The sequence below is a fragment of the Anopheles coluzzii genome, chromosome 2 (genome assembly GCF_943734685.1).
Source record: "Anopheles coluzzii chromosome 2, AcolN3, whole genome shotgun sequence".
Taxonomy (NCBI): domain Eukaryota; kingdom Metazoa; phylum Arthropoda; class Insecta; order Diptera; family Culicidae; genus Anopheles; species Anopheles coluzzii.
This window is the reverse complement of record NC_064670.1, coordinates 32,485,325-32,498,499: the sequence shown is the minus strand read 5'-3', so window position 1 is coordinate 32,498,499 and position 13,175 is coordinate 32,485,325. Positions and strand designations below refer to the sequence as shown.

Genomic DNA, 13,175 nt, shown 5'->3' with positions numbered 1-13,175 from the left:
ACCCCACCGCGCCCCGTACGGTGGGGAAGAAACCATTCGGAGCCGCCGAAAAACCGTTCGCGCGCGTCAGTTGATCGTGGAGCAAAATTATATTGCGACCTTTGCCACGCTGGTTCCAAGAAACACACGCCCTACAACAACACACACTCTCTTTCTGTCGGTGCTAGTGATAGGCAAATAGCTACTCCGGGGGAGGATGTATTCGGTGGTCCACAACTAAACCCAGCAGCAGCACCATGGGTACGGTCGGCCACGCAAGCAAATGTGAAAACGGTTGCCTAACACAGCGGTGCCGTGGATGGTAATCGCCCAAACAAGCGCACCTATTTATAGCACATTTGAGCAGCAGCTGGCACAGGTAAGAGCGAAAAACGCATTTCATCGATTGAACAACCCCTCCCGCGGGGAGGTTGAGCGGTTGTATCGATGATCGAACTTTTTTTTTTTCATCAACGCCACCCATTCGACGAAGCGTCGTTGTCAGCGCAAACGCACAGCAGCAGCATCAACATCATCGTCATCAAGCAGCACAGACAGGATGTCGTCTCCCATAGTAACCGATGCTCCCTATAGGAAGCGGGGAGCGGATTCAAATTGGTATTTTTAGATCTTAACGATGATAGGAAAATTAAATCCTACCTTCATCAAACACCTCCCTACGCGCTCTTGTTTTTTTTTTGGTGCACACCAAATGGACATGGACAACAAAAAAACGCATCGCTAATCGTGCTCCTAGATGTAATTCACTTTAATGCGCGAGCGATTTTGCTTTAATCAACTCCGCATAGAAACAAACACGAAATCCCGTACCGAAGTGGATGGTGGTGGTAGTGATGAGGTGGATTTACTATCCTCGCATTAAGTAGCAATAAACGAGCGGTAAGCTACATGATAACTACACAAACACACACACATACACACACAGTCACACAGTCACAGTCTATTTTGGGGAGCATACTCCATTGACAACAAACCCCTCCCCGGCGCTAAACGATCAATGATGATGTCCGGCTATGAAAGGGGTTAGTAAAATCAAGGTTTTATACACTCCCAAATGGGACCCGGTAAGTGGAGTTGAGGGAGGGTGTGGGGGCAGAGCTCATGATAAACATTCGATTCCGAACGACACTCGGTGCGCTGCTGTAGTTGTTGCCCCGCGACGAAAACCAAATCCAACATAAAGCTTTGCGCGACGATAAACGTCGGTACTAGTGATGGGTAAAAAATTGGAAGAAACTGCGATCCGACTCCGGAAGATGCGGAGTCGGAGTCTTTCGGAGTCGGAGTTGACCGGAGTATAATCGCTATTCTTAGAAACAAAGGCCTATTTACGAAGTGCAAACTGACACTGACTCCAGTTTGATTCTTATTCCGGCCGACTCCGGACGACTTCAACTCCGGGCGGAGCTCTAGCGGTTCCAATTTTGCCGGAGTCGGATTCGGACTACCAATAAACGGAGTCAGATTGAAGTCGTGGGTGCAGAGAGCTGCAGAGAGCTGCAGAGAGCACAACACTAGTCGGTAAACGCTGTGATTGACAACGACAACGAAATCCAATAGGAGTAGCGTTTTTGCTGTTTGTTGTTGTGAATGTTACACGCTAACTCTCTGGGTGAGGTGTAGTACTCTGCCGGTTTCAATCCATCAGCAATGTTCGATCGGACGGTACAGCATTGTGACTAGCATACATATGTATATTCCACCCACACATATACTCACCGGGGTTGATGATTACACACAAATCTTGTCTCGCACACACAGGCACACACATCCACTACCGCTGGGAGGGAGGATTCAGTCAATCATTCGAGTTGCTATGTGGTTTAAATCAAGTACCACACACACACATTTATATCACCGGTTAGTATTCCGTGGGGATCGGTGCTTGAGTAGAATTGTACACGGTGAGTGAGTCGCGCTTCTTCATCGATTTGTAAACAATCCAACCGGGTAGGGGGTAAGCAACGGTAAGCTACTGATGCTTGAAGGAGTAGGGTAGGTGGTGAGCAATGCCACACGATCGGACCAGTTCCGTTTGACCCAATCGTACCAAAGTGCAGATGCATGTAAACAAATCTACATCTAAGCATTTTAAATAACCTTGAACATTCAGCGAGATTTGTTCTTCGGGCGACTTTGTTCACAATTGGATTTTGTTATTATAGTTGTATTGCTTCCTGTTAGTAAGTTTTTTTTATTATGTTTAAAAAAATCAGGATAACGAAAAGAAGAAGAAAACTGCTAATGATCAGCTCATTTCTTGTGTGAGTTAGAGCAAGAATGTTTATAATCAAAGGAAAACTGCCAAGCGACGAACGGACCTACGACCAATTAACTTCAGTGCCTAAATGTTTGATAATATGCTCATTTGCTAGTGGCCAAACTTTGTTTTTATACTGCATTGACAGCATTGTCGTATTTCTTTGACAAACATTTTTGAATTCGCCACAAATTGTTAGCTGAATTTTAATTTTATGGACTGTAATTAACCACCCGATTCAAACAAGCTGCCACGTCTACACGTACAGTAGCGGTCGTTGAATACAATACAATAAAAAAGTCACACTTCTACCAAATATGATGCAAATTTTCATTTTCAAACAAACGGTAGCACGCAAGATTTGCAGAGTTGATCTTGCAGAAATAATACATCTACTCACAACAGCAAACGGCCGTGCTAATTCCCGTTCTAATGATGGGCAATTTAGATGAATCACTGAACCGGCACTGAACAGCATTTCCTGCATAGGCAATTAACACATACTCAGATAGAAGAAAGAATCATGAGAGGAGAAAAAAAGCACTCAATACACCCTGAATAGAACAGGGCAGCAGGACGGTCCGGTTGTCCATGGGGAGGATGGAAATTACGTTTGGTGGTAATAGTATCACAATAAACACACAGAGCAGCAGTAGCAGTAGCTGATGGGAAATTCAAATTCGAATCCGACATCATTTCTGTGCCGACTACGTCATCAGGCGAACAGAATCGAACGTTATGCACAAAGAAAATAGTCACACTTCCCACAACTACGTTGCTGCCCCCAACTGGACCGCTGTAGTGGAATAGAACGCGTTTTTTTTATTTCAGTCAGCAAAATCAGCAAACACAAAATTATAGAAGAAATCACAAATGTCACGCTTCAAACTATACAAGCGAATTAAGCGGTAAAAGTAAAACAACAGAACATTGTACAACACAGAGCGCAAGGCGCAAGGGGAGGGGCTGGGTTAATGAACCAAACAGCAAGTTCTGTCCCCCCCCAGCGTTGTTGATCGGCAAACGAAATCGTAAATTGATTCTTGTTTTGCGTTTGTACACGTTTGTAGAACAAATAGCTCAACATGCTTGTTAGCCGAATAAATACAATAAAACTACACAACTTTGTGGGTGCGTGCATTTTTTTCCTCCTTCTTCTTCTTCTTCTTTTATTGCCACCCCTCTTGTTCTTGTTTTTGTTGCTGCTGCTGCTGCACACTGCTTGACAAGTGTTCGGACAACGATTTTGTCGATCGAAGCAACCGGCGGCGACCGTGTGGTTGGTGGCTGGAGAAAAAGGCGCGGTTCGCGGTGGTGCACTATCGATTGCAATGCAGAGGGGGCGAGGGGGGGGGGAGGCGAAATGAATCGAAAAACAATAAGCAGACGGCGAACACACCAAACTACATACATACAAAACGGCACACGAAACCGGCCGGGATGTGCAGGGCCGTCTGGGAGAAGGAGGAGGCTCAGGCGAAAGAAAAGGGGGTGGAGGAAAAGCAGGAGTACTATCAGTGCAGCGAGGAAAAGTTAAACAAAACGGTCAAAGTAACCCGAACCCCCGCTAATCGTTGTAGTTGTGTGTGTGTGTGTATGCTTGTAGATTGTAAAACGGCAATTTTGCTGCTTTTTTATGAAAACACAAAAAACAAACTGAGTTCATACAGGGACCGGTTGCAATGGGTGTAAGAGGTAGCACCGTGGGTGTGGGGAAGTTGCGGACGAATTCGCTGTTTACGGTTTAAGTAATGTGGTTAAAAAAAAAGGGAAGCAAACGCAAAAGCAAGCTGGAAGGTGGAAGACGAGCAGGCAGAAGGTGGAAGTGGTTTGGGCCAGCAAAAATGGTGCCCCGTGCAGTGTCGATGTGTTGTGCTCAGTTTGTGTGTGCGTGTGTCGCTTCCCTGGAAAAGGGCAAATCAATGCACATTTGACGGTTGATGGGTTTGGCGGTGCGTCGCAGTGGTCGGTGGTACAGAACACACACACACATACACACGGTTATCATCAACATTACTAAAAAACATAATACTCATTTATTCAAATGCAGTGGGGGAGGGTTGATGTGAGATTTTCCAGCAAGCCTTCCCCCTTTTTTCCGAGCGACCCCCGTGGGTGTTCCAGGGATAAAGCACTTCATTTCCTTTTTTTTTTTGGTTCGTTCTGAGTGGTCGTCGTCATCGGAGCAGTGTATTGGTGTGGAGCAGAGATGGTAGCATGGTTTTGGTCCCAGCAAAAGCTTTTATGTTGCTTTATGCTGTGTCGGGCCCTAGCCGTAGTGTTGTAGATGAAAACACACGCCGAGAGCTTCCAGCGAGTAGAGCTCGAAGCTAATGAAACGACCGTAATCGACCGTTTTGAGCATGTTGCCCGGCAATGTGTGGGGGCGGACAGTGGATACCAGCCAGCCATCCAACGAACCAACAACAGCAACAACAACAACCAACAATTGTGGAGCTTCTCGTTTGCGAGCGATGTTGTTCCGCTGATGGAGGCGTAGAGTGAGCGCAAAGCACACACACACGCGCACGCGAGGGGTTCTGTGGTGCTCTTGAATTCATTGATTGGAAGTTATTTTCCAACGCACTCGGGAAGCTACTCAACTCCTCCCGTCCATTCTCCCTTTATAAACACAACCCGTTTGGCAATGCTATTGATGATGCTGTGCACCTCTCTCCCCCCTCTGTCATACGTTCCTTCAACCGATGGGGCGTTCGGTGTCGTTCTTGGAAAAGCTACGGGATTGTGCTAGTAACAACAGCAGCAGCAGCAATAAAAGCAACTAGCAGCGCGGCAAAGCGCGACAGTGAACGTTTAAACACAAAAACAAAGAAGAGAGGGAAACGAAAAGGAAAGAAAGACAAGTGAAGAAAAAAAAAACACACACACATAATAAAATACAACTCCACATCACGTTTAGAGAACATGATTCTCTTTCTAATTCTCTCTCTCTCTCTCTCTCTCTCTCTCTCTCTCTCACACACACACACACACACGCTCCTACTACGTTCTTCGTCGGTTCGAAATGATGACATTGCTCTGAACCTGGGCTGCCCAATTCATTGTGAACCTAGGACGGGAGTGTACACGCGGTCGGCATGGAGAGCAGCATGAAGCACAACTCCATCCCAACATCAAGGGGATGGGGGGGGGGGGAGGGGGGGGGAGGAGGAAGGTACGTACCACCCCACATGCAGCCGAGTGCTCGGAGAATGTTTTTCAAAAATGAGAAAAGCAAATCGAGAGAGAGTGGGAGAGAGAGAAACCGCGAGCTCCGATGATACGAGAGGCTGCGCGCGTGCGTCCGTCTAGAAACGCGACACTGAGACGCACACACACACGCACACACGCACTTGGTTGCAAACTTTTAGTGTCCAAAAACACTAGTAGCTTCTGGACTAGTAGCTGTCAAATTCCGGCCTGCAATTGTCAAAATATGGTCATTTGGGGGATGTTGGAATGTTGGAAGCCATTTCTACACCCTGAACGAGCTGGACGGGCCACCCTTTGAGTGCTGAGTGTTTGGTTGGATCGCGAGAACTGTCAAAAAAGGACCTGCCACGACCTGTCAAACAGTTTACAGAACCCTGCCTGCTGATTTGCCCTGAACAGCCCTGTTGCGCTCTTGTGTGGTGTGTGTTGTGCACCACTGCACCATTTCCATCGCCTGCTAGAAAGGAAAGGAAACGTCAATGAACTGGGTCCCAAAACAAACGCAACGAATGTGGTAGGACACAATCATTCTGTTATCAGCGGGATTGCCTACAAACGTTGTTATAATATTACAATTTTCCCAAAATCTACACATGTTCGATCAGTCGGCTCCTTCCTGACACCAGGTTCTGCAACATTCCGTTGGCCGTCAAACGAACGCGTGTGGAGCAGTAGGGAGCGTACGTGTAATAGCAAACACACAAACTGCTCGTCGGGTCATGGTATCATCCATTATCATGTGTTCCCACCACCACACATAGCAAGAAGAACACTTTATCCTTTTGGCTTGTCAAACATCATTACCGTCATCATCATCATCGTTCGCCTCTTATCCATCACCAACTTCTTTCTTCATCTAAAATAAGCATAATCGCACGTAGCGAGAGAGCTACACCTCCTTATGCGCTGTTTATTGGTACGCACACGGGGCGATGATGATGATGATGATGATGTTGGCGGCGGCGATGACGATGATGATGCTCCATCATCAAGAACGCAGGGAAGACGCTGCTAATCATGGGAAAATTCCAACGAATTCTCAAATGCGTGACCGATACACGTAACCGTACCGTTTTCGCTGCGTTCGTTCATTGGTGTCTGGCGTACACACGCGTACAGGAGAGCGAAAGAAAGAGAGAAAGGGTGCGCATGAGAGAGAGAGAGAGAGAGAGAGAGAGAGAGAGAGAGAGAGAGAGAGACGGCGAGATGGAGCGTACATGATAATTCTGGTTCTACATGGCATACGTGTGCGTGTTTGTATCAGTGTGTTGTGGTTTTTTTTTGTGTTCTGCTGTGAGATGTGAAGTTCCACGATGCAGAATTTTCGTGTGTATGTGGAAATAATACGGAAAACACAAACATGAAGAACGCAATCCACCACACGGTGCAGACAACGGGAAGTTATGAAATTTGTGCAGTATGTAATACTGTTAAAATAAATTATAATCAGAACAACACTGGAATGAGCTGAAACTTACCTGGGCTTTGAACAATCGATTCCCGATAAATGGAGGCTTCCAAGGTTTTGGGGCTTCAAAATGTATGGGGGGGGGGGGCGCTGAATTCTTAGTACGTCGGTTCATCGCTCCAAAAAAAAAACACACACCTTTCCACACCGGAGTGTGTGTAATGCACATCATTTGAGGACTGTCTTGGGAGACGGTCCAACCAACACACATCGCACCATCAAAAAAAAACCTCCTGCCTCTCACATGCCCCGATGCTTTCTCACGGCACAGCGACGGGGGTACTACAGCGGGAGTGGATTTAATGAACGGGCAGCACACAGGAATGTTACCAAGCGCGAACACACAATCATCATCATTCACGTCCACACACACACACACACGCGCGCGCACTATAGATGAAGCGAGGACGGTGAGCGAAAGAACGGCGCGGGGGACTCGAAGGAGACTGAGAAAAGAGCAGCCAGTCAGTCAGCCAGCCTACCGCGAGAACGCACAAACAAACGCGAACACGGGCCCTGCATGGTCTGTGTGTGTTTGTGTGTATGTGTGTGTACGCGCCTACTACACACCGTTGATGATACTGGTTGCTAGCTGCTAAGCGCTGCCCGTGCAAGCACAGCAACCCCGCGCCTGTATGTGTGTGTGTGTGTGTGTGTGATTGTGTGTCTTATTCTTCTGCTTGAAAAACAAGTTCCCGTTGCGCTTGCAAACGGAATGAAGAAAGAAAGAAGGGAAAAAATAATACACACAGGCATACACACACACACACACACACACACACACACGAGCGAGCGCACGCTACACACAAAGAGCTGGGAGGGATGCAGAGAGTGTGTAGGCTCGCTCTGTGTGTGCCGTTTTGCTGCACAAGTGGACAAGAACATTCCATCCACTATCGCTGCTGTTGCTTCCTCCCCCCCTTACAATCCCCTTTTTAACGATGTGTATGCGTGCCTGTGTTTGTGTGTGTGTGTGTGCGTCCGCTAGAGCTCAAATATGCTCAAAGAAATCTATCCGGTTTTCGTCCACTTCTACCACAACCAGGCCCAGGCTACTTAGTTTTGTTTCAGCCTGCTTCTTTTGCTTCTCCGTTCTTCGTCCGTTTGACCCCCATCCTTCCCTTCCTTCCCCATTCAACAGCCCGTCTCATTGATCTCGTTTTCTGCACTTTATCGCAGTTGCTTCTTTTGTTTTCACTGCTGCTGCTGCTGCTGCTGCTGCTGCTGCTGCTGGTTGTGAAAGAAAGCCCACGCACGCACGCACGCAAATGCACATACACACCTACGCACAGGGGGTGCTGTCGCGCTGCAAACTGCTCCCTTACACACCTACGCACACGGTGGCTCCGTGCACCAACACGAAACTTATCCGGGGTTTGGGACGGTGGTTTCTTATTATTTTCACGACACCCCCGCGCTTGGGGTGGAGCACATACATACACACACACACACGCAGTGACACGTATTTTTCTTCCCCCCCGCGAGGTACGCTAACCTCAAACGCTGCTCTCTACACCGTACCGATTGATTTCCTGCCAGCGGGCGATTGCAATTCACAAAATTCTACCACGTTCTACACCCTCCCCCTGCATTTGCGCCCACACCAGCATGGGTGGGTGGCTGAGTGTATGAGTGTGTGGTATTTGGTCACTGCAAGCAAAACACTCGACGCGATACGCGGCACACACGCGAAGCACACTGCTAGAGGTAGCGCACAGCACTGACCGAGCAAGAGGAATCACTGCACGGCGACACAGAGATACGATACACACAGTGTGAGAGTGAGTGAATGAGAGAGAAAGAGAGAGAGAGAGAGACAGAGAGAAGGAGCGAGAGCAGGTTTGCTGCTTCTGCTTTGGGCTGCTGTGCGTGCACCGCGCGCGCACACACATTCGCAAAGAGAAAGAAAACGGTGTAGACGGTGGTAAAGGTGCGCGTGCTTACGCGCCTGCCCGTGTATTGGTGTGTTCGAGAGCACCACTGTGTGCCCGTTGTCATTCCGCCCGACACCTGCGTAATGATGGATGGTTCACCCCTTTCCATTCAATCGCGGTCGTGCATGTTGTACAAAGATGATTCGTGAGTGAAAATCACACACACACACCGTTTCTCTCTTTTGCTCTCAGTCTGTCTCTCGCACACACGAGGCTCGTTATCATGCCCGGACTCTACCGTAAAGTGCAGTAACGCACACCACGAATAACACGGAACGGGCACCAATATACACCACACACCCACACCCACACCCACAACACACACACACACGGGCACAATGAGCAGAAGAAGTACGACAGAGATGCGGGCATTTAACGTGCCACTGTTTTCAACCCACTGAGTAAATTGCACTTTACGAAAGCAGCAAAAGATGCTCGTGGGTTTTCCACCTAGCGACCCAAAATGCCAAACACATACACAAACGCTGTTGAACCACTTCTTCCTCACTTCTTTTGCACACCACTGTAAAGGTGAGCTGAGGGCATACGGGAGTAGATATTCGCCTCCAATTCAATCCTACTTCCTGCCTAAGCACAACAACTCAGCAGTGCAGCTAACTAAACATTACCTTCGGCTCATTGGGCCGGATGAAGAACGTCTTTGTCGAACTAATTCACACAGAATAATGGCACACTAGGCACAGCGCCGAACGCAAGACGAATCCGTGTGTTTTCCTTCTGTGCTCACTGTTTATTTTCTCAGATCTGTCAGACGGTTTAGCATGCGAGGTTGAGCGCTTGACGTTTCGCTTGACGCCCGCTGTCAGGCTGGACTGACGTTTGGGCTACTGTCGATCCGAGCCGATGATGGACGGGATTTGTTTGTTTGCGCTAGCGCGCAATAGATGTCGCTAGTGCAGTGCAATAATTTCATGCCACGTGGGAAATTCCGTTTGAAATTTTGGTTTGAGCTCCCAACCCGCAATCCCAACCCGCAAAATCCGCCGTTGCTATAAAATCTACGACGTCGAGTCTACGTCGAGTTAAATAGTTTACTCGACCAAGCGAATTTTTGAAATAGATTTCACGGCGAAAAACATCAAAATTATGGGTGGTTTTGCTGATTTTGGGTTGTTGTATAGAATAGCAGCCACAAAAAATAAGTTTTATAGATGGCTAGAAAAAGATGATTCTTGCCCTCCCCCTTACTCCTTCCTTGCTTGTCGGTTGTGGCGATCACACCAGCTGTTCGTTCATATGCTGCTAGTGGTGGGAGTGATAACGCTTGTCTGCTGTCTTCTTTATCCGTTCTACCAGATCACAGTCGCTTTGTGTGACGTCGCTTCCCATCACCTCCTTCATTCCCCTCTTTCTCCCAGCGGCTATTGGCGAATGCTTGACCTTGTGTGAGCGCGCCTGGCTTGGGGTTATTGTTTTTTTTTCCTTCCCGTTTTTTTGGCTGCTGATGCATTGCGCGCTGGCTCGCGCCGTCGTTCGAATCTGGATTTGATCAACGCGCAAGTTGTCGTGTGGATGGAATCGATTTACCGATCGAGCTATTTGCCGGATCGATTGAATGCATGCTTCGTACGGGTTTTATATTGTTTGTTAGCGCAGTTAGTTGCGCTTGTGCTAAAAAAAGAAGAAGCAATCAAAGTACAATTATCAATGCACTAGTACGCACATGTGAAGCCAACCAATGATTAGTTAAACTCAACGGAAAGGCAAATGTTCAAATGAGGAATGTTATCATTGAACACATGTTGTCTTTCCATTTATTACTTTTTTATCAATAATGCACAAACCCATCCAATCCTCCCCTACCCCTCTCCCTCCCTTCATCCCTACCAATGGGGATTACAAGTAAGGATGCATGTTGTACTGTCTTCTTGTTTATTACCGGGGTCTACTCTTCGGAAGAGATAAAGGAACGTCTCCCCCGCCTCTTGCTCGATGCTGTAAGCGAGGAAGGCCCCGCCTCGACATGGCTGGCGCACGCATCGCTCGCTCGCGTTGCCTGGCTTGCTCCTTCTCTCGCCTTTTTTTGGAGACGCATCATCGTTGCGGATGGTGCGGCGCGGTCATGTTGCTGCCTGGCGGGTGGCATAGAGAGTTGTGTTCTAGCCCTGAACACGCCATTGACACAGCATGCGTAAGTGACGTTTATGCTGCATGCATTGTCGATAGCGCTGCGGCTGCGCTCGGGGATTGGCTGTGGCGACCGGCCCCCGGGAGCCTCAAATGCCGGCGATGCAGCCGGACCTTTTACACACCAAGGTGCTCCACGCGTCCCCACATTCTATGGATTGCTTGATTGGTTTCGGCTTCCCGTCGTTGTCGTGATACCCGAACACAATACCACAACATAACCGTCCTAGGTTCAAGCCCCGTATGGTCCAGCTCAGGACTGGCTATCCCGCTATGGGTAAATCAATTAGTAAAGTCAACTCGCATAACTTAACAACATACTCGTCTTCGGTTCAATCCTCGTATGGGCTGACTATCCGGCTGCCGGCATGAACGCGCAGGGCGTTACGCCAAGATGAAGAAAAACAGGAGATCCGCGTCCAAGAGTTCTTGAGGCAGGTAGAAAAACAATGGTTGTTGTGTAAAATAAGAAAAAGATAAATAAACTTTATATGATCCTCCGCTCATAAGATTGATGTAGACAATATTTTTGATTTCATTTTTAACAGAAATTTCTTTTCAAAGTGTGGCTGGAAGGAAGAACATTTACTTACAAAAAATGCATGTTGCTCCCTTCCTGTATGTCCTTCCCGCTCCCCCTCCAGCTCGCTTCGCTCTCGTCCCCCATTGTTTAGAGCCCATCGTCGCTCCGGAACAATGTGCGCTGCTGCACACAACCCACGCTTTCATCTTTTCATCTCACCTCTTCGACTATCACCCTTCCCGCTCCTCCTTCCCTTCTTGTTTGCCCACCATTTCCATACTCCCTTCCCTTTTTTTCCTTTTTGATTCATGTTGCTGTTCGATAAGGCTAGCATAGTTTAGTATACAAGGTACGGACAGGGCGGATTAACCAGTACGCAGTGGCGGATAAAGGGTATTGGGGGGGGGCTCTAGGCGATAAGACGAGTTGAGGCCCCCTGTAAATGGTGTTCTAAGGGTGGGGGGGGGGGGGGGTTTCGGCACTGCTTGCTGTAGGGATATTTAACAGTAAACGTGAAAAAAAAATTGCTGGGGGGGGGGGGGGAAGGGAGGTGTGCAAATGATTCGCCAGCCTCGGGGCCCCAACGTCCATCCCTCCGGGGGCCCTTGTCGCTAGTACTCTGTGCATAGGCATACTATAGACTAGCGAACTACGGAGCCCCTAAACCGGCGGGGCCCCAGGCGACCGTCTAGTCCGCCTTCCGTTAGATTCGCCACTGCCAGTACGCAAATAAAGCGGCCGTGTGGGGCCCCCGCTCAAAAGTAAAATCGACTCGCTCGACACATTCGTGTGACCGCTTAGGGCCTCTACACCTGTTAATCCGACACTGGGTGCGGATCGTCCTACCGGGTGGGAACCATCCGTAAACGATCCGGATCATTTGGGCCGACTCGAACTCGTTGCTCATACCAGCGCTCCGTGGAGCCACGTGATCGATTGAAGCCCATGGCCGATAAGACCCCACAGCTCCCTGCCATCTTCCTGATCTCTTTGTTGTACAGGTGATCTTGCATCCCTTACGAGCCGAGGCTTAGCGCAGCAATTCAAGCCACATCCTCCCGTACACAGTTTCTTCTTCTTTGACGTAACGACCAATACTGTGGACCGGGCTGTAACGGCTTCTTGACCTTACTAAAACCATGTTATCGGATGGTAAATTCTTCAAATATGAGGAATGGTCCGGATGAGAATCGAACTCGTCTGGCTCGTAGGAAACGGTTTAATCACAGCATGCGTTCAATGAACCTGTGTGCATGTCGAATAGAGCAGCAGAATGACGTTTAAAATGCATTCTGCCGTTTAGTTTAAAGGGTATACAATATGTGGCATTTAATTGTTGCTCGTCCGTATAAAATGATCCAAATCTACACACAACATCATACATGTGCTTTAGGTTTTTGTTTAAATTCAGGACCAAAGGCCGGGCTGTGTAGCTAAATTGTGTTGTTGTGCTAGCCAAAACGTTGTCCATACAGTGTGGCACATAAACGTGCACAAATTTGTGCAGCATTGGGTGTGTCACAGCCATTGCTTCTAACAATTTACATTTAACTAACTAACGGATCAGGAGGATGATGATCGTTCCCAGCCGATGCCACACATGGGAATAACAAGGAGAAAGAAAACTCC

The 13,175-nt window shown here is 48.2% G+C and overlaps 1 protein-coding gene across 12 annotated transcripts in view; it reads right to left on the bottom strand.

Moving 5' to 3' along the window:
* The window catches only part of LOC120950590 (putative transcription factor capicua), a 53,741-nt gene extending 44,114 nt beyond the window's left edge, over window positions 1-9,627 (bottom strand). For 2 of the 12 annotated variants that reach the window (XM_040368743.2, XM_040368751.2), the window contains exon 1: window positions 8,224-9,095. The gene's annotated coding sequence lies outside the window, so the exon portion shown is untranslated. Of the gene's footprint in view, window positions 1-7,079; window positions 8,184-8,223; window positions 9,097-9,353; window positions 9,431-9,504 lie in introns of those variants that run through there. The other 10 variants (XM_040368744.2, XM_049605991.1, XM_040368749.2 and 7 more) reach the window with 8 other exon arrangements.
* Between the last annotated feature and the right edge of the window lie 3,548 nt (window positions 9,628-13,175).